Source organism: Cupressus sempervirens, chromosome 2, assembly GCF_028749045.1.
Source record: "Cupressus sempervirens isolate cs-2001-9-10 chromosome 2, ASM2874904v1, whole genome shotgun sequence".
NCBI classification, from domain to species: Eukaryota; Viridiplantae; Streptophyta; class Pinopsida; order Cupressales; family Cupressaceae; genus Cupressus; species Cupressus sempervirens.
This window is the reverse complement of record NC_143119.1, coordinates 357,121,438-357,142,699: the sequence shown is the minus strand read 5'-3', so window position 1 is coordinate 357,142,699 and position 21,262 is coordinate 357,121,438. Positions and strand designations below refer to the sequence as shown.

The following is a 21,262-nucleotide window of genomic DNA, read 5'->3' as shown; positions in this document are numbered from 1 at the left end:
CTCTCTTGCATACAATAAAAGACATTTTACAATAAGAAAACGCTCCTTTATATAGGCATAGGAGTTGAGAAAAAGATGGAAGAAAAAGTGGGATCAACTCAATCAACTTTGACCAAGTCTAACTAGAAGAGAAATTATTGAATTACGTGTGACTACACATGCAATTCGCATGTAATTGCATAATTCCATGCAATACATCCTCTTTGATCTACAAACAGAAAAACAAAATAACAATCTTTAAAAAAATTAATTAGTGCTTTAAATTTGATGATAACATCAAGCATTGTAGGAAGATCAGAAATTTCCATTGTCTTTGATATTGCCTCTATTTTTACTGCATCTTCATATGTTGATTGCACAACCTTGGAATTTGTTGCTAAAGAATCTTGCAAGTATTTTGCCAAAAATTTATACGAGGCAAATTGTTTCATTTTATGAGAACCAAAATCCTCATAATCTAAATCAACATTGACCCTGATTCTATATTCTGAAGTCATCATTTCCACTGTAATCAAATTACTGTGTTCATCAAGAATCTGACATCCCATTTTCTCTAAGTCACATGTGATCCCTGTTTCTATTGCCTGACAATCTCTAAGAGCTATCTACAACTTTGTTATCAATTTTCTCAGTGTTTCTTCTTTGTAGCCCACAAGTCCTTGAAATCTAAAAAACATTTCATAGGATGGGAGAATGTCACACGTGACCATGGCATCTAGATCGGACTCAACAATTTCATCCTAGTCATTAAGAATCCCTTTCAAAGTGTCAGCTTCTTTGGTCAAAGAAGAAATCAAATCTTGTTCCATTTCATCCGTTTTTTTGATACACCTAAGGACTTCAATTTTATTTGTAATAGGAACTCCTTCAAAAATGACTTCTTCTATCTAAGACTCAGCAGCTTCTACTAGCTTTCTTTCCTTGGATGTCTGAGACATCACAAAAACATTTTGCGAAGATTGATGTCAAATAACTTCATTTAAGTGAGAAACTTCATGCTTGAACTCATTTTTCTTTTCTCATAATTCATGATTGCTCTTTGATACATTGGCAAGAACATCTTGAGCATCATGTAAACAACTCTATCATAATTGCTTCTCGATTTCTACCTTGGTGAACTTGTAATTAGAACGGGTAAGCTCTTCAACAGGATTGTCCACCAGTGGCTCAACAACCTCTACAAACTTTGTTTTTTTTTTAATCAACTAAGATTCTAAAAACAATCTTATCTTTCAAAGATTTGGACTTAGTTTTCTTTATAGGAAGGTTATATGGGGGTACCACAACCTTTCTTCTTTTCATTGTAATCTTACTCAACCATGAAGAAAAGTTGAAACTTTCATTTGTGAAGCAGGTATAGTGGAGACCATTGGCATTGATCTTTGATTGTATTTCCGTGGTGACCGAGCAAGATTTAGTTTGCACAACTAAATTCATAGGTGCATGACAAGAGGACTATGTCATGAACAACTCAAAACTTGTTAAGGATGTATCAAGTTGAGAAACTTGACCATTTGTGAGAGTTGGAAAATCCTCGAACACATTTCCCAAATGTTCATATTGTTCATTTGTTAAAATGCAAGGAGTTGTTGAAGATATAGGAAGAGCCAATGTATTGACTTCTGAAGTCAAGATGGAAGGTGTGAAAACAATGGAAAATGAATCCACCTCATCATCTATCACACCCAAAAAAGGTGCTTCCTGCATGGATGGTTCATGAGTTTGTGCAAGTCTTAGGGGAGATATGATCATGACTTCTCTTTCTTCCTCCTCATCTTCTTCGTCAAGTTCTTTGTCTAATTCTTCCTTTGACTCTTCCGCTAACTCTTGAACTGGTTCAAGGGTTTGAGATGATTCAAATCCCTTTCCACCCTTCAACTTGAATTTGAGAGATTTCTTTACATCAGAAGAAGAAGTACCATCTTTACATGTGATTTCCTTCTAAGAGGACCAAAACATCCACAATCCAAACCCAAATTCATATTAACCCTTTTTAAGCCTTTAATTTTCAACCACTTGTTGGTGTTTGCCAAAATGGATTGAAATCTATCAAGGATTGATGTACCTCCCTTTTTCTGCCATTGAATAGGGAAAGGGCATCGTTTATCGAAACTAGCTTGATGATATTCTGGATCAAGAATATTATCACCATCTTCAATCTAGAAATTGGATGGGATCTCGAGCATGTTAAGATCAATGATTTGTAGTCCATTTTCATTATATCCAATTCTGACCACATATCGATCCAAACATCTTCGATACAATGAACATGAGTAAAGGCCCTCTTGATTTGAGAATTCATTTCTCTGTAATCAAAGTCAAATCTGGCTCTGAATTTCTTCAATGTGATCAACTGAAGTTTTGCTTCTATGGCTTTTTCTTTGTATACAAAATTGATCATATAATTACCAATTACTATGGGTTTGTAGTAGAAATACCAAAACTCTGTGTAGAGCATGTTGATCTTTCATAAGTTGTCTGGCTGATTCCATTAAAATGATCCTTTCGGTAGCATACCTAGGTAAGGTATATGGCTCACTTTTAGAGTACCCAACCCTCAAATAGGTAACAGTTGGAAACTAAATAAAGATACAACCATACTAATTTACCTTCTCCCAAGCTTCATCAGATACCCTTTTAATGGACAATTGTCTATCAAACATACATCAAAAATACCCAAAGCATTCATCCTGAACTCTTCTGTAATGGTACTTACTATTATCCAGAGTACACTGATCATAGTAATCCCAAACTGGAATTTGAAGATGATCTCCCTTAGTGGAGAGTCCAGAAAAAGATCTCATGGCAAAAGCAATATAAAAAAGGTAGGAATTCATGTAGAAAGGTGTTAAAGTCCCTACATTGAGCAACTACTGACAAAATGTAGTGTTGATTAGTTCTCCTCAAAAAATTATCCATGATCTGGAAAATAAACTCATACATCTATGGTTCAAAATCATTGGAATTCTTGAGATCACATATCCTGCTGAAAAGGATAATAAGGTATTTGTATTTCAACTTGAAATTAGATCTGGGAATGGTTTTTGGCCATCTTGAGAATTTGTTTTTCTTGGATCCAACCAATACAGATTTACATACTTCTGATAATTTCCCTTATTCTCATTCCATATCTCCAAAGATGATTCGTTGGTCAAATCCATGCACTCTACACTCTGCGGCACTTTGAAAATCTGCTCAATAACTTCAAGATCAAGGCTAATAATAATATTACCATCAACATCCTTGATCGTCTTTGACTTTGGACTGAAATGTTTCACACATCCAAGAACAAACTTTAGTTCCAAGGCAGCCATGGGAAATGTGGACACCAAGTGAATATTACTGCTTTTGATGTGTTTTGTTTCATGACTAATAAGAGCTTCTACCTGTCACAGGAAATCAATCATGTCCACATGTCTGATCTTTGTATCTAATACATTGTCAAGAATGGACGTGCGTGAGCTTAAGTTGCATGAGCCAACTCTTTATCAAATTGGTATTTCATTTTGCCTTTAGATATACCAAATTGAAGCGAAAACATAAAGCAATGACTTGAACAAAATCAAAAAACTAAAAACCAACAAAGACACGAATAAAAACAAAGAAGTGGTATTGAAGGCTTCAAAAATCAAGTATAAACTTGACAAACAGAAAAATGAAATAGACTTGATGAAAGCCTTCGCTAAAAGAGTTTGTTACGTGAATTGGAGTTGATTGATCAATCAACATTAACCAATTGAATAACAAATTCAACTCAGAGAAATGCAAAACTAGTTTGAAAATGTTTTGTATTGTTGCCTACATTTTGTGGTGACAAAATACAAGACAACAGGTCATAGACACCAAATCATGCTTCCAAATGTATGATGCTTAGGGCTTATACAGACAAGAACTACTATTGTATTGCAAATATTTTACACACCGCATAATTACATTTAAAAATAGAAATAATGTTTTGTTAAATTTAAATGAAGGTAATTGTTAGAAAATGCTTCCATAATTTGCTAGATTTAAATTACAATATAGGTAATTATTAAATTTAATGCAAATATTTTACACTATGCATAGTTACATTTTAAAATAGAAATAATCATCTGTTAAAATTAAATTAAGGGAATTGTTAGAAAATGCTTCCATAATTTGCTAGATTTAAATTACAATATAGTTGATTATTAAATTTAAATTGTGTGGGTTTAACTTGTAAAGGAAAATCAATTTTGTAGCAAGAAAATAAAGCAACACCTTCGTTGAATCACTACCACTTTTCAGAAGAGGGCCTGGAGCAATTTCCAAAGACAGCTAAAGCTTACTAACATAAGACATCAAGAAACAAAAGTGACTCATGTATAAAGGTCAAATCTCAGTGTGATCCAATTCCAAACTAGTTACTCAAAATAATGAGAATGCAACACTGCCTGACATAAAAGATTTGGTTATCTAAGTATATTACCACTTCCAATAATTTCCTCTATTTACATATTTGAATTCACATACTAGACTCAATATGTGGTCACTTTGGAACACACCAATGTTATACAATCAAGAGTTCAATGTCACAATGATACCAAAACTATGATGATCATTTTATAACAAACGTGCAACATCAATACCAAGTTCTGAATTATCTATCAACACCTAAACTATTTAGCTATAAATGCTTGATTATAATTTGACGACCAAATAGTGAATTCATAATTCCAGCAAAGTTGATTTGTTGATATGTTTTATCTCCTGCAAAATTAAACCAAACATAACATGAATTTTCGGATACTATAATTTTGTCAAGACTTATTTGAAAAATGAATTTCATCAAAATGAGAAGTTATATTTCCACCAAAAAAAAAAGTTTAAGCTATATCCAATTATCAAAGTTTCAACGTTCATTTAACAAAAAAATCATACATAGGCAAAATGTATAGCCTTTCGTATGGACTGCATGACCTAACTCCTGTTCAAATATATTCATCATAGTTGAACTTCCAAAAAACTTGTGGGTCAACTAGGCTGAGCAACTTACTTGCAGAAAACTCAGCAAGAACTTGTGACTTCAAGTTGCAAACATGGCCCATATTGCAATAGAAGTCTGCCCCCAAAAAACACTCATTTTCATCAGTTTCCACTACATATTTTTCAAGCATTTGAGTGAGCGAGTGCGATGATGGTTTGCATGATCTCAAAGGCCTTCATTTAAGCTTGGCAGAAGAGGCTCCACCCATTGACCCTGTCCCGTATTGCAACAGGGAATGCATCAGGAGCACTGCCATTCCTCAATCCTGCTACGCTGCTGCTCCCAGACCCCCACTTTGGTTGCTCTGGTCCCCCACTTTGGTTTTTAAAAGCAAACACTAAAAATTGTTTGTGGCCCATGTTTTTCACAAATAAGATTTGTAAATAGTAAATGCAAGTATAATTTATAATCATATGACACTGTGATAGGAGTTTGTTTGAGCTATAAATTAAAAGAACAGCTAAAACTACTTCTGGCCTTTGTAAATTTAGTTTAACGCATGTTTTTTATGGTCATTTTACGATTTAGTGTTGCAGTTTAATAATATATGATATAATAAAGCAAGTTTCCATGGGCTTTTTGTTAGTGTTGAAGGAGTGGGACCTTCCAACTGCAATCCAATCCATCACCCTCAGAATTATAGTCAGATCTATTAGTAGTGGAGTGAACTTAGGCTCTAGTTCAATGTCACAATTTTGGACTTCTTACTTTGTTTAGACTGACTTGACTAATGATTAACTAGAATGGCCTTTCAGGTCCCAGTTAATAAAAGAAAACTGTGTTTGCTAAGTCTGCCATGACCAAGTTCTCCAACTATGGACCACCCATAGGCATATATCAATGACAAAATCCCAAAATGTTGTTTGAGAAATCCAATAATCTTAAGTTGCATTATAGCGACATGAAAGGTGGTTTCATGCATGTGCATAGAACGTCCAACTTCCATACAAGATTTAGAAGGATTTTTATTTGAAGCATCTGAATGGTGCCTCGAGATGAATGCTAACTACCATAGAAAGTTTTAATGCCTTATCCCATTAGGTTGTAAGTATAGATATCTTAACTAATCAGTTGATCATTTTAGCATGGCATATTTATTGACAACTTAATACTTTGGCTTGTAAGGTTGAACTTAAGAGTACATATACTAACCCATAACAGCAAAAATCTTTTGAAAAAATCAATAAACCAAAAGCATATGCTTTTTAACAAAAAACCGGGCAAAAATAGTGTTTAAAAGAGAACATGAAAAATGAAGGAAAAAAATAAGAAAACTTATTTTTGAAAATTTAAGGCATTTCAATAGCATAAGATATTCAAGCATCTAGGTTGAATGATGTTTGTGATCTACAATACAATTGTTAGAAATGCCCAAGTAGAATCCATACATTCTAAATGAGGAACTTATGCAAAACTTACACTCGGATGTCAGGTTTTCAGAAACCTCTTGATGAAGTTTGTAAAAGTCTTAAATGAAATCATGCAAATCATATGCTTAGCTAAAAGTTGTGGGTCATACTGATGAGCCATGCAACTACAAAGATCTCCCGTATTTAAGATCTCACCTTTTGAAATAGCCATTTCACAAGTTATAAGCTTTTCTGATAAGGAGACTCAATTTTGATTGCACAATTAAGGCATCTTAAAAAGACTAGCCAGGGTTCATAGAACTGTGTGATAATTAAGGCATCTTAAAAAGACTAGCCAGGGTTCATAGAACTGTGTGATCTTGCAGACCATCTTTTGCTGAATGACCTTCTTGCAGAAAGATAAAGATAGTTGTAGATAATGCATGCTTGACAAATTCTAAAAAATTAATCTCCAGTGGAAATCACATGATCAAATGCTTGAAAAAAGTTGCCTTTCATTTATACACCCCATTTAATAATAATTTGTAGCTGAAATCATAATTGGCTTCCGATGTGGATTGATATTGTTGGAAATATTCAAGATATGACAAGTTATTGAGAGGGGAGGGGTGAATCAGTAACTTCTAAAATTTCAAACAATAAAACTGCATACTGATATATTCACCATTCATCAAAGTAACCTACTGTAAGCATGAAACAAAATCATTTGCAACACTTGAACACACAGATTTGGTGACCCAGAAACTTTCCAAATAGAAAGTAAAACTGGGGTGGGGATGAAACCCACAAAGCTTCGTTATTGCAGTATGAAGTTGGCCGGTTAAGGCTTACAATGACCACTTCTGGTGATCTGCCCTGTTAGGAGCACAAAGGATTGCTAGATCCACCTTGTTAGAGGATTTACAAACATACAATAAAGTATGCACTCTGTTAGGAGATTTACAAAAGACTGTTAAGTCTACCTTGTTAAAGGATTTACAAAAACTGATTCACCTGTTAGAATGAAACAGTGGATCTGATTACAACTGATTGCTGATAAGATCCGCTATGCTCTGATTCACCTTGATGTGATAGATAAAACTTTTCTGCTCCAAAACTTGACCTTGCTGAATACCTTCACAACTCAGCACACATACTTTCGCACGCATGTATTTCTTTCGCACTTTTCATTCATTTCCATTACCATTTCCATTACCATTACTATTTCCTTTTTGTCATTGCTATTTCATTTGAATGATACAATACATTGCATATATATACCATCCAAATAAACAATACATGCAAGGTCGGCCAAAACAACAAGTGCAAATCTCTATACAAAGTCGGCCCAAGGTAAAAACTCGGGTTCACTGAACTGACTCGGTGTCCTTCTGATACTCGGCGTCCACTGCGTTACTCGGCATCGTCATGCACTCGATAGAAGTGAAGGCACGATCCATACTAAACACTTCGAGTAGTTCTGAACTCGGTAACCACTGGAGACTCGGTAGAAGAGATGTCACTCGGTGAACACTTCTATCTGAACTGTAGCTCGGTGATCAAAGGAAACACTCGATAGAACCTTGTGACTCGGTGATAGTTAGTTTCCTTGATAACCGTCAGGAGCTCGGTTATCACGAAGTTCTCGGTCAATACTAAGTACATCTACACTCGGTCAAAACTGATTCCTTTCTTTACCTCGAACACTCGGTAAACACTGGCTGCTTTGTTTACCTCGATCACTCGGTAAACACTGACTTCTTTGTTCACCTCGATCACTCGGTAAACACTGAGAACTAGGTAAAGCTTGGCTTACAAAGGAATGTCCGGTGAGAGCTCGGTAAGCATTCAGAATCCAATAAGTGTTGTAACTAATGACAAAAATGTATCATAATGCCAACAATCTCCCCCTTTGGCATTAGTGACAAAAACACTTATGAGACAAAATTTATCTGACATGCTGATGACTAATTCTGAATATACATAGCTTCGTTATATACAACTCCCCCATAGAATGTACATACAGTATTTACATGAGCTGTATATCTCTTCCTTTGTACAATTTTTCGAAAACACTTATTCACCCATAGTATACATATCCAACAATAATCTCCCCCTTTTTGACAATAATGCCAAAGAATAAAAGAATATATATACTTATATAGAAACACCAAAATGAGAGATGAACTCTGAATGTACCTGAAGAATAAGCTGGAGAGTCTTATCCCAATTCTCTTGCAAAATTTTGCAGGTGGAAAGAGCTACTTGAACTTCAGCCGAAAGTTCAATCACATGGTCTGCAATGGAGAAGTTATTATCATGGATTAATGTCTTTGAATGTGCAATGTGCTTCTGCATTGAATCCATGATGGGAAGGATCATGTTTTGGATATCTATCAATGTAGATCGGATCCTTGCCTCTTCTCTCAACAGCTCTGCCTGCTTCTCTGACAAAAATTTGATCCTGAGGTGATGAGATGAGCTTGAACTGGGGTCAAGCTTTAAGTTCTGTGCGCTCACCTTCAGATCCTCATCAATTTTATTTAGTTTCTCTCTTATTCCCTTAGTGTACTCGGTAACATCACAAAGCTTAGCAAAAAGAGATGTTACATTATTAAAAGAATTTTCAATATCTGCCAAAACTGAGGTTAATGCAACCTGATTTATTGCAATGTTCTGGGCAATGTGCCCCAATACCTTATTATCAAATTTCTTTGCTGCACGCTCAATCAGCTTTTCTTGTCCGGAGGTATCTTCATTGAATTTATTAACTGCCTCTTCCAATTGAATCAAAATGTGTTGAGAAGTATCAACATCAACACCTATAGCCTCAGTAATTATGTTTCGGGCATCCTCAATTATCCTGTATTCCTTATCCCTTTCCGATCTTAACTGCATCTGAGTAGCTTTTTCCTCAATAAGTTGACTAGCATACCTCATTTCTTCAATGGTAGCATTATCAAAGTCAATCTTTGGAATTACTATCTCTGTGTCCAAGTCAATGTCTTCAGGAATTTCCTTTCCAGTGATCATAAGTCTTAATGGTTGCTTTTGTTTGACTTCTGAGATGACTGGTTTGACCTTTGGAATAGACACAACAGTAGAGACAGAAGGACTAGCAGTAAAAACTGGGATGCTTGAGGGTTGAGTGCCAATAGGAGTATGTACAGGGTCAAAAATTTGAGTACTGGCCAAAAATGGTGATACACTCGGTAATATAGTATCTAAGCTCACTGTGCCTGAAGTAGATGGCGACAAAATTGTAGAACAAATTGGAGTAGTCAAAATTGGAGAACTCACAGCAATACCAACTGATGATGATGGAGTCGAGGAGGCCAACTCGGTAGATGAAGAGGGGTGTAGCTTGGTAGACGAAGAGGGATGCAGCTCGGTAGATGAAGTGGTAGTCACTTCCACTGATGATACCTGGAGCTGAGATATGGCAGGTGTAGATGGTAAATCTGGTGTAGATGAACCTGCTGACGCTGACTCCAACCTTGATGATGTCACAGGTTTAGCTGGGGAGTGAGGAAGGGATGCAATAACTGCTGCTGCAATTTTTACCGAATCATCCTCCTTATCTTCCTTTTCAGCTTCTTCCTCTTTGTCTTCTTCCTCTTTGTCTTCCATCATTGCATGCAACTCTCCCGGTGTAACTGTGATGGATGGAGCGCTATCTGATTCATCACTGCTGCTGCTGCTTCTGTCATCATCCTTTATTTCTACTGGGTCTACACTGGGCTTATGTAGATGATAGATGTTTTTCCACATGTTTGTAGCATCATTTACAACATGCTCTATATCTTTGATCAAAATCAAACAAGTGTGGAATCTGATCATCATTTTACCTTCATGGGTTTTTAATTCAGATTTTACCTCTGCTCCAGTGAGACTAGGCCGAAGATTCTTCAAGGATTGCTCATATATATCTTTTACCGTCTTGGTGGCTATCTCCCATCTTGGCTGTACTCTCTCCAGTAGTTCTTTAGAGATATGAGGAGCAATCTGGTCCGGGGAGTATTTCCATTTTCCCATTTTGTTAAGTACCAGTTCCTCAATTTGCATTTTCTCTGCATCAGTCCTTGTCTCAAATTTCAATGCCTTGAAATTTGTGATGCCAGCTCCTTCTTCCAATGATTTGAGCCTTTGCTCGAATGTAGGTGCAGGCTTGACCAATACAGGTTCCTGTATACCTCTTCTTGTCCTCCGAGTAAATACTGCAGTAGGTTGCTTCTTGGGCTTGGTAATGATTACCTTGCCTTTCTTCTTTGCCGGTTGCTCTTCTTCTGATTCTTTTTCTCCTTCTTCTTCTTCTTCACTTTCTTTATCTTCACCTCTTCCCTCGGTGAGCATAAGAGGACCCATTGCAGTTTTCAGTTTGGCCACTTTCCTCTTACCTTTGCTGATGGCCTGTGGAATTTTGATTTCCAGTTCAATTCTGGCCTTTGCTTCATCATAAGTGCCAAAAATCCGTTGCCTTGGGTCTACTGGCTCATTTACCAGTGCTTCAATGATATCCCTTGTTTCATCAATATTTACCTCATATGGAAGAGGTTTCACCCATGCAACTCGGGGTCTAACTGCCTATATGTACACCTTGTCATAGTCAACCATAAAACATACGTCATCTTTATATTCTTCAACAAGCCTAGGAGGAATTCTGAATCGGTTATTCATCCTCTCCTTAAAGTCTTCAAAATAGTTATCCATGATACTATCAAAATTTTCTCCCATCTTTGCTATAAACTCTTTAATCTGATACAAAATTGGGATATCTTTTCTCCATTCTACGGTTCCCTTTGATGGAAAGAATTTTTGTACATAAAATAGTAAACATATTAACAGAGATCCAAATTTACAGGGGTTATTCTTCGATGTCCTTATACTGTCCATGTTCTTGTTTAACTGCCTCAACATTACTTCTGACAGATCAAACTCAAGATTCTTCTTTACAATTTTCAGGGCCAAATCCACAGCTTCACACGGTACACTATTTAACCTGCTGGAACTATATAACTTATATGCAATAATATGTATGCCAAATCTTAGTTCCGGATCTGTTACAGTGTTAACCTTCAAACCTCTACCGTCCCACTCGGCTAGGGTTTGCCTCTGTAACTCATCCCGTCCTAGGGTTTTAGTGGTTTTGGCTTTGCTGAGCATCGGGAGACCCGTGATTTTGTGAATCATCTTCTTGGTTATCAAAACGGGTTGTTCCAACCACAACTGACCATTATGCACTCGACTCAAGATATACCTAATCCATTTGGTTTGGAAGTTTCTAGGCATATGCGCGATGTGAGTCAAACCTTTAGTTTCCAAATGTTTGTGCTCGATTTTGAGAGAACCATTTACACATAACTCCGCTAGGGCATTATCCATGTCCAATGTCCCTATTTCTTGAATAGCACACTTAAAATGAGTGCGAATGTCGTTCACGAGGAGTACCTTGGGTGGAATCTGTGATTGAGCTCCATTGGGATCGAGCGATTCAGCGATGGCAGGAACGAGCTTGAACGTAGGTGCCTTCCATTCCGTTCCCTTCACAAGCATTTCGGAACCTTTCTTCGCCTTGCTAATGCTGGTGCTTGCGGATGCCATTGCTGCTCAGTGAGTGAAAAGGTTTCGTAAGAATACTTCGCTGGAAAATCTCTTCAAATCGCTTGAAAGCCCTTTTTGTGTAAATCTCGAATTCGCAGTGAAAAATGAGGTCGAAATCTGCCCTTTTGATGAAAAATTCGCCATTAATGTTTAGTACGGAGGTAGCTACGATCGACAGACTGTCATCCACTAGCTCGGCTTAAACTTCGCAACTCGGTGACCAAAAGAAAATAGGTTAAACCGACCTTAACTCGGTAAGAGAAGAACCAACCATGCTCGGTAAGTGCAACTTGGTGAAAGAAGCCTTATTGCACCCGACTGAGCTCGGTAAGGTCATGTACCGACCATGATCCTGATGTATCTGAAATACTGATTTGATCATATTTTCATTCTAGGACTGCTTAGGATATTGCTTTGTAGATACAGTCCTGGTCTTATCCTGATGAGTCTTAATTGGAAATGGTAGAGTCACTCACTTCTTGAGTGACCATTCCATCACTTGAATTATCTGGCTCGGTAGACTTAGGAATCCATTGCTGCTTCATTTGCTTCCGAATATTGTCTACTTTGATTTTCTTTTCATCCTCGACTTTCGTTATGTTCATGCAGTTTTTAGATATATGACCAAGTTCTGTACATGTATAACATCTTATAGTGGTATCCCTTTTTCTTAGGTGATGCCTTGCACAGTTTATGCCAGTATGACCATATTCTCCACAATAATGACATCTGCACCAAGTACAAGTTGTTCAGCTGGATTAAATGATTTGGATTTGCATTGTGATGCCTTATGACCTTGCTTTTGGCATTTGTGACATTTACCTTCAAATTTCGGTTTCTCTTTGCATTCATTGGCTTTGTGTCCATGCTGATTGCAATTGTAGCACTTTCCATTAAATTTGTCTTTTCCATTGCTCCAACATCTGTTAGATGTATGACCTAACTTACCACATTGGTTGCAAGTAGGTCTTTGATTCTTTTGAGTACCCTGTTTGGAGGATTCACCTTTTTCCTTGTATCCAAGGCCTGCTTTACCATTTTGTTTATGAAAGTTTTCTTCATTTTGTAGATTCAATTGATCCATGTCCTTTTGAGATTTTACCATTCTCTCATTGACTTGTTTTTCAGAGATTAGATCACTTTGTAAGCTTGCATTGATTTGCCTTTCAGTAATTAAGTCATTTCTCAAATTCTCATTCTCAAATCTTAGATTCATAATTTCTTCATTTGCATTAGATAATTGAGTTACAAGATTTTCAAGCTGAGAGGATTGATTATTCCTTACCTCTAAATCTTCAGCTGCCTTGTTCCTTTGCTCCAAGATTTCACATAGCCTGATGGACTGGATTTCTTGTTCCCTTTTGAGCTTTCTTACTTCTTCCTGCAGAGATCCATTCTTTTCTAAAAGTTCTTTGATTGCTTTGTCAGCTTCATCTGAACTACTTGATGGTGAGAGATCTTCAATCTTTTCTTCAACATACTGATGGTCATTCATTTGCCTTGCAAGTTCTTTTCTTCTTTTCAAGGATTGTGAAAGATGCTCTTTTGCTTCATTGAGTTGAGCCATGGCCATTTCCAGATCTAGCTTTTCATTCTCAATAGTTTTGTCAAGTCTGAATATCTCCATTGTCCTTGATCTTTGCTCAAGCTGTGAAACTTTTATCTTGAGAACCTTATTGCTCTGATACCAATTGTTGGAAATATTCAAGATATGACAAGTTACTGAGAGGGGAGGGGTGAATCAGTAACTTCTAAAATTTCAAACAATAAAACTGCATACTGATATATTCACCATTCATCAAAGTAACCTACTGTAAGCATGAAACAAAATCATTTGCAACACTTGAACACACAGATTTGGTGACCCAGAAACCTTCCAAATAGAAAGTAAAACTGGGGTGGGGATGAAACCCACAAAGCTTCGTTACTGCAGTATGAAGTTGGCCGGTTAAGGCTTACAATGACCACTTCTGGTGATTTGCCCTGTTAGGAGCACAAAGGATTGCTAGATCCACCTTGTTAGAGGATTTACAAACATACAATAAAGTATGCACTCTGTTAGGAGATTTACAAAAGACTGTTAAGTCTACCTTGTTAAAGGATTTACAAAAACTGATTCACCTGTTAGAATGAAACAGTGGCTCTGATTACAACTGATTGCTGATAAGATCCGCTATGCTCTGATTCACCTTGATGTGATAGATAAAACTTTTCTGCTCCAAAACTTGACCTTGCTGAATACCTTCACAACTCAGCACACATACTTTTGCACGCATGTATTTCTTTCGCACTTTTCATTCATTTCCATTACCATTTCCATTACCATTACTATTTCCTTTTTGTCATTGCTATTTCATTTGAATGATACAATACATTGCATATATATACCATCCAAATAAACAATACATGCAAGGTCGGCCAAAACAACAAGTGCAAATCTCTATACAAAGTCGGCCCAAGGTAAAAACTCGGGTTCACTGAACTGACTCGGTGTCCTTCTGATACTCGGCGTCCACTGCGTTACTCGGCATCGTCATGCACTCGGTAGAAGTGAAGGCACGGTCCATACTAAACACTTCGAGTAGTTCTGAACTCGGTAACCACTGGAGACTCGGTAGAAGAGATGTCACTTGGTGAACACTTCTATCTGAACTGTAGCTTGGTGATCAAAGGAAACACTCGATAGAACCTTGTGACTCGGTGATAGTTAGTTTCCTTGATAACCGTCAGGAGCTCGGTTATCACGAAGTTCTCGGTCAATACTAAGTACATCTTCACTCGGTCAAAACTGATTCCTTTCTTTACCTCGAACACTAGGTAAACACTGGCTGCTTTGTTTACCTCGATCACTCGGTAAACACTGACTTCTTTGTTCACCTCGATCACTCGGTAAACACTGAGAACTAGGTAAAGCTTGGCTTACAAAGGAATGTCCGGTGAGAGCTCGGTAAGCATTCAGAATCCAATAAGTGTTGTAACTAATGACAAAAATGTATCATAATGCCAACAGATATATCCTTTATATCTATGCTTGAATGAACTATGAATAAAATAATTTCTCACAGCATGTTTTGAATGTACGTTTTAGATTAAGTTGTCAGTAGGAAGCGAATAAATCCACACTTTTCTTAGGCAACAGAGCTGTATAAAAATGCTCACAGGAAATAGAATTTAGTGATTTCATCCTTTTGTGCCCCTCCGAACTCAAGGAAAGCTCTATGTGATTAGCTTTCAGCCTATTACTCACAAATTAGAAGGCTGAAATACATCTCTGAGTTAGTAGACTGTTCATCTTACAGATTGTTCACATTTCCTAAGTAAAATAAGAAGAAGAATATATTCAAGTTCATCAATTTCTTTGATGTCTGTTCTAGGTTTAAACACATTTTATAATTAGTAATTCATATGTTGAAAGCCCCAAATGAGATATAGAAACCAAGTTTCAATGACAAAAATCTACCAATGAGTTGCAGCACTCTTCAAATAAAATCAGCTGTTCATTCACACAGCCGCATTGTGGATTGTGAAACTATGACATGTATGAAGTAACAGGCATGTCATGACTACACCCCTTAAAATAATATTCCTGCAATGACTAGAGAAAGGAAAACAAAAAATATTCGAAAATTGTGGGTAAGAACCCACAATTTTCTTGTTGGAGAAATCCAATAATCTTAAGTTGCATTATCATGACATGAAAGGTGGTTTCCTGCATGTGCATAGAACCTTAAAATTCCATACAAGATTTAGTAGGATTTTAATTTGAAGCATCTGAATAGTGCCTTGAGATTAATGCTGGCTACTATAGAATTTTTGGCATTTTAATGCCTTGTCTCGTAAGGTTGAAAGTGCAGGTATCTTAAGCAAACTAATCAGTTGATCATTTTAGCAAGGCATGTTTATTGACATCTTAATACCTTAGCTTATAAGGTTGAACTTAGCAGCAAAAATCTTTTGGAAAAAATCAATAAACCAAAAGCGTAAACTTCCTTCCAAAAAAATGGGCAAAAATACTATTTGAAAGAAAACCTGAAAAATGAAGAAAATGAGAAAACTTATTTTGAAATTTTAAGGCATGAGATAGCATGAGATATTGAACATCTAGGTTGAATGATGCTTGTGATCTACAATATAAGTTTAAGAAATGGCCAAGTAGAATAGCTCGGAGGTCAGGTTTTCAGAAACCTTTTGATGAATTGTACAAGTCTTTAACTGAAAATCGTGCAAATCATATGCTTAGCTCAAAGTTGTGGGTCATACTGTTGGGCTATGCAACTACAAAGATCTCCTTTATTCAAGATCTCGCCTTTTAAAATAACCATTTCACATGTTAAAAGCTTTTAAGTTTTCTGATAAGGAGACTCAATTTTGATCTCACAATTAAGGCATCTTAGAAAAACTAGCCAGGGTTCGCAGAACTACTTAATCTTACAGACCATCTTTCTCTGAATGACATTCTTGCAGAAAGATGTAAATAGTTTTAGATGACGCATGCTTGACAAATTCTTAAAAAGCCATCGCCAGTGGAAATGAAATGATAAAATGCTTGAAAAAAGTTGCCTTTCATTGCTACACCCCATTTAATAATAAATTAATAATAGGCTTTAAGAATTCATAGCTGAAGTCATAATTGACTTCTGATATGAATTGGTATATCCTTGTCTTGATGTTTACCTATACTTGAATGAACCAATGAATAGACCGATTTCTCGCAGCATGTTTTGAGTGTATGTTTTAGATTAAGTTGTCAGTGGGAAGCCAATAAATCCACACGTTTCTTGGGCAACAGAGCTGTATAAAAATTTCTCACAGGAAATAGAATTTAGTGATTTCATTGTTTTGTGCCCTTCTAAACTCAAGGAAAGCTCTATGTGATTAGCTTTCACCCTATTACCCACAAATTAGAATGCCAAAATACATCTTTGAGTGAGTAAACTGTGTTCATCTTAGAGGTTGTTCACGTTGCCTAAGTAAAATAAGAAGCAGAATATAGTCAAGATTATCAAATTCTTTGACGTCTTTACTAGATATTTTGACATTTTCTATTTAGTAATTCATATGTTCAAAGCCCCAATTGAGATATAGTATTTCCTGACTTGGATTTTAAATTGATGATTATAGACATAAATAAAGGTATTTCACAAGAAGATGTATAGCAACCAATTCTCAATGACAAAAATCTAACAATGGCTTGTGGCACTCTTCAAATAAAATAACCTATTCAATCACACAGCAACAGTGTGTATTGCTAAACTAGGACATCTATGAAATAAAATCATGCCATGACTACAACCCTTAAAATAATATTCCTGCTGTGACTAGAGGAAGCAAAACAAAAAATACACAAAAAATGTGGATAAAAAGTTAAAACCCTCCAAAATTTGTGATTATATTAAAGACAAATTGGCAGAAATTGGGGAAAACTGGTCAAAATTAGGAGTCAATGTTTTTTCATAAGAATCACATTTTTTTAGGGAAAAAGTTCTGAATTTCACCATTTCAAAATGAATACAGACATTCCCATTTTTTCCTAATTTATGCTTCTATGCACTAACCAACCTAGTTGATTCAAATTAAATCACCATATAATGTAATTCATTGTCATGTATGATGCATCTCTATATAAATGGTCTATTAGGTTTGTCTGACTGTTCAAGCATATTCTTCCATGTAATTTGTTTTGAGAGGTTTGTGACCAGAACAGCAGTATACAACAGTTCAGAATAATTTATTAAGGTCTACTAATAATCTGAGAGCAGAGGCTATGTGGATTCTTCCTACATAATCCATTTTGCAACAGCAGGTCACAGATAAGTTCATGGTGGCTGTAACAAACTGTGATAATTTGGGGCATTTGCATCCAAAAGAAAATTAGTCCCAGAAACAGCACATATAGGAATGCATAAGGCCCTCAATGAATTTGTCCAATCCATGTTATGTAAATAGCCCAGTCTGGCAGCAGGTGGAATACTGTCTATAGGGTTGCGTGGCCAATTTGACTGTTCCATGTCAGCCTTTCAACAAGCCTTACTTAAAAGAAAGCCTTAAGAGGAATGGTAACAGTCAGTCTAAGAGCATAGAGGAAGAAGATCTTGGGGAAAATATTTCTGAAGAAGCAAGGGAAACAGTCATTTGGTTTTGTGGAATAGCCTTCTGAGCTTGTAATCTCACATTGCTTGTTGATTGTGAATTAAGAGCACAATTCCTCTTGATGGAGTTTTCTCACACTTAAATTCTCTAGGGTGAGGCTCAGCTTACTCATCCATTCTGAATTCACTTCTATTCCATGATTTTATAGTCTATTTTGCCTTCAGTACAATGTAAATTAATCCTCTTTCTTCCAAGTTCAACCATTTAAATACACCATCCTGTTGTCTGCTTGTTCAAAGCTTTGACTTCTTTCTTCCAAGGTCAATCATTTGTATATGCCATCCTGTTGTCTGCTTGTTCAAAGCTTTGACAAAAACCAAAATTGGTATCATGACATAGAGAAACTTTGGTTAGAGTAGGGAATCCTTGGCAGCTGCAAGATAATCAGGGGACGTCTAGAACTTAGCCATTCCAAGGACATCAAGGAGTGCTGAGCCAATGAAGATGGTGGGTTAAGAGTGCTGATGTGGCTGTCAGGAGATTAATGTCTTAAAGGATCAAGATAATCCTCCAAATCTGCAATCTGAGACTCCACAAACAAAAATAATATGTTTGCAAGGTATGAATCCCAACGAGCTGTCTGGAAGATGGTGGGTCCCTACTACTCTGAATCAATGTAAGCCATGGATGTGGGAATGTCAAGCTCATTAGGAACAACAAAAGATGAAGATTGGGTCTAAATGTGAGGAGTAGGAACAAAGCAACAAGCCTTTTGCCCATCTAGACATGCAAGACCTATAATATAATCAAGCTCCTCTAAAGAATCATCATCATAGGGTATGCAATATGCATATGCAAGGGGGACGAAACAATCTACTACAAGATCCTCTAAGAGGGTAGAGTTACAAGAGCCTCCATGGATCTCCCAAAGTCTAGTCCAAAATGTGTGGGGGTAATCAATGTCTAACACAACACACAATGTCAAGATCAATACTAGAACAAATAACTTCTACAACAATAATCAATGATAATACCCCAAGATGACCTACCTCCTAGTGTGGTTGGTTCACGTCAAAGTCCCTATCTCCCTATATGGTTGGTTCAAGACAAAGTCCATACAATAAGGAAAAAGATCAAGCCACACAAGCTATGTAAGGAAAACTAAACATACACTCACTGATAGTGGTATTTATAAACTTGTTGAGTATGAATAAAACAATGGCCTCCATAGAATCTTAATTATTTTTTGCTTTCCATTTTCTATCTCTCCTCATTCCCTCTTTCTTTTCCTCTAAATATTCAAGAAAATGGATTTCTCTTGACAATCCCTTACATGCTCCATGTTACATCTTGAGTCTTCATAATGCCAGATGTATTGTCCATTAAAACTTTTCAATACAATTCTTCACAAAGAGTTGTGGCTTCAAGGAAATTAGATGTTGACAAGAATAACTTGTAGTCCTCCATTTGCTACTGAAATAGTCCTTTCAAGGAGCTTGTTTCGTCTTCAAAACAATCTTCCAACTCCATCAACCCTTCATTGTTTGGTTACATGTCTTTCCTTCATCCACACCTCACTCTTCGCCTTCAAACTCTAATTTAGAGGATGTCAACTCCTTGCTTACTACCTAATTTCTCTAGTCGATGACATACTTCCTTTACTCTCAATCAAGAGTGTGTTTCGCTTCCAATTGTGATCTGCCTTGGCAACAATCAGCCATCCCCTCCTAAGGAGTGCATCATAGGCCTTCTACAATCACGTGATTGTGAAATCGGAAAGACATTTTTGTCTCTAGATTCTTACTTTTTGTGCCATCAATGTTCCCAATGACATGATGTTGTGCTAGTCAACACGTCCCAAAAAGAAGGATGGTGACAAGGGTGTTGGTCTTCCAAGGCATTTCCAAATATCTTCTGACAAAACATTTACTCTTGAGCCTATGTCAACATTGTTCTTTGACAACTTCTCCCCATCATTCCCATCTTGACGATGGTCGATTTCCCCCTGATGCTCAAGGTCAACATGGGATTAATACCCTAGTTACGTTTGGGTGGTGGTTTCATTATTGATTCCTCTTGTGGGCTACACTGGTTTTGGATGGTTGTGTTGTCAACTTGTCACTTATCGTATTGGTAATTTCCACCCTTAGTTGCGATGTAGTTTGAAGTTCTATCACCTTGATGGATGCAATTGTCTATAGAACCAATTGAACTATGTTCTTCTTTGACTTTAAGCACAACAACCTTCTTGCACTTCCATTGGAGGTTCTTCGTTCCTTCTCCATCACTTATCCTACTTCTACTCTAGTTTTCGAAGTCAATCCTCCATACGAGGGTGCTATTACACCGCCTTCTTAGTTTGTGCACTTGTCATTGCCAAAACTACCTCGTCTTGTTCCTTCACATCCAACTTATTAATACCCTTTTGCTTTGAGCAATTAGTGTCTTCATGGTCTCTGAATCCACACCATTTGCACAATAACTGTGTTGTCTTTCATATTCTAGCAATCTTACAAAGTGTATCCACATGCTATTGTTCGCACTAAATGATGATAGGACATGCTTTGGAGTCATACTCTATTTGATTTTTCCCTCTTTTTGGACTTTAATGGCCTCGCAATAGATTTTGAAGTTTTGATAGAGTGGGCTCTCCCTATGTGAAAAGTGCTTGTATACTTGTCTTCACATTAAGTGGATAACCCATACTTGAATGGCCCATTACATAGCGAGTCTCATAGAACATCATACTAGGACAATTACCTCTCGTGTGACCCTTAGTTTTGCACCAAGTACAACTTATAGCTCATTAGTTTTTTTGTTAGTTCCTTTCTTTGCCTTAAATTATTTCACCATATCTCATTGCAAGGCTTAAAACATTTTGAATTCTTCATCGCTACTACCTTCAATGCTCTCGTCACTACCAATCTTCCTCTTCCCACTAAAGGATGTCTAGTTTTCACTTTCAACGTCCATCACCTAATTGTAGGCATCGACATACAAGTCTAGAGACACCAATTTCACCTTGTGCAACAAAGGAATCCACCCCTCAATGAACTACCTCTTCTTCAACCTAGCGGTTGGCTAATTCTCCAACCTAGCCACCCATTCCTTGAGACTACGTTTGTGAGCTCATATATTCTCATTCTTCCCTTGTTTGGTAATAATAATATTGATGACAATCCCATTGTCGTTCAATAGCAACTTAAACCTAGCC

The 21,262-nt window shown here is 36.7% G+C and overlaps 1 protein-coding gene across 1 annotated transcript in view; it reads right to left on the bottom strand.

The window, feature by feature from the left end:
• Positions 1-4,416: 4,416 nt before the first annotated feature.
• The window catches only part of LOC149572609 (uncharacterized), a 31,392-nt gene continuing 14,546 nt past the window's right edge, over positions 4,417-21,262 (bottom strand). Inside the window, exon 2 of the mRNA XM_089813732.1 lies at positions 4,417-4,731. The gene's annotated coding sequence lies outside the window, so the exon portion shown is untranslated. The remainder of the gene's footprint in view (positions 4,732-21,262) is intronic.